Source organism: Toxoplasma gondii, assembly GCF_000006565.2.
Source record: "Toxoplasma gondii ME49 unplaced genomic scaffold asmbl.293, whole genome shotgun sequence".
In the NCBI taxonomy this organism is placed as follows: Eukaryota; Apicomplexa; class Conoidasida; order Eucoccidiorida; family Sarcocystidae; genus Toxoplasma; species Toxoplasma gondii.
Window position 1 is genome coordinate 318 of NW_017383069.1, and position 1447 is coordinate 1764.

The window sequence follows — 1447 nt, forward strand, 5'->3', positions numbered from 1 at the left end:
CGCACAAGGTTCGGGATTCGTCCACTTCGAAGTATCACGAAGAGCTTTTCAATTTGTTTATAAATAAACAGATTGAAATGCTGTTAAGTGCATACTGTAATAAGAGGTGGATGGGTTGATACCCCGAATGTGTCCAAGGTGGACAAGCTTTGTTGATTTGTAGCATCAACGACCATGATTCCTGATGAATCGATTCAGGATGAAGGCGTTGTTGTTTCAAATAGCTCAAGAGTATCATCAGAAACTGGTGTTGCTGTTAAGGCTCACCAGGCGACCAAAAAACGTCGCGTTTTGATGTAGAACCTTGAGTGAGGCAGGCTTACACTTCTGTTTATGCCATAAAACACGAAAGAGGCCGGAAAATAGACGGTTGATTGAGTGTTTTTTTGGTGTTTTCGAGGTGGTCTGTCTCAGGAACATATTAACCTGGTTGATCCTGCCAGTAGTCATATGCTTGTCTTAAAGATTAAGCCATGCATGTCTAAGTATAAGCTTTTATACGGCTAAACTGCGAATGGCTCATTAAAACAGTTATAGTTTATTTGATGGTCTTTACTACATGGATAACCGTGGTAATTCTATGGCTAATACATGCGCACATGCCTCTTCCCCTGGAAGGGCAGTGTTTATTAGATACAGAACCAACCCACCTTCCGGTGGTCCTCAGGTGATTCATAGTAACCGAACGGATCGCGTTGACTTCGGTCTGCGACGGATCATTCAAGTTTCTGACCTATCAGCTTTCGACGGTACTGTATTGGACTACCGTGGCAGTGACGGGTAACGGGGAATTAGGGTTCGATTCCGGAGAGGGAGCCTGAGAAACGGCTACCACATCTAAGGAAGGCAGCAGGCGCGCAAATTACCCAATCCTGATTCAGGGAGGTAGTGACAAGAAATAACAACACTGGAAATTTCATTTCTAGTGATTGGAATGATAGGAATCCAAACCCCTTTCAGAGTAACAATTGGAGGGCAAGTCTGGTGCCAGCAGCCGCGGTAATTCCAGCTCCAATAGCGTATATTAAAGTTGTTGCAGTTAAAAAGCTCGTAGTTGGATTTCTGCTGGAAGCAGCCAGTCCGCCCTCAGGGGTGTGCACTTGGTGAATTCTAGCATCCTTCTGGATTTCTCCACACTTCATTGTGTGGAGTTTTTTCCAGGACTTTTACTTTGAGAAAATTAGAGTGTTTCAAGCAGGCTTGTCGCCTTGAATACTGCAGCATGGAATAATAAGATAGGATTTCGGCCCTATTTTGTTGGTTTCTAGGACTGAAGTAATGATTAATAGGGACGGTTGGGGGCATTCGTATTTAACTGTCAGAGGTGAAATTCTTAGATTTGTTAAAGACGAACTACTGCGAAAGCATTTGCCAAAGATGTTTTCATTAATCAAGAACGAAAGTTAGGGGCTCGAAGACGATCAGATACCGTCGTAGTCTTAACCAT

The 1447-nt window shown here is 43.5% G+C and overlaps 1 non-coding gene across 1 annotated transcript; it reads left to right on the forward strand.

Moving 5' to 3' along the window:
• Positions 1–446: 446 nt before the first annotated feature.
• Positions 447–1447, forward strand: TGME49_458280 (the record flags this gene model as incomplete). Its single annotated transcript, XR_001974172.1, has 1 exon — positions 447–1447. It is a non-coding gene; the product is annotated as an 18S ribosomal RNA (ribosomal RNA).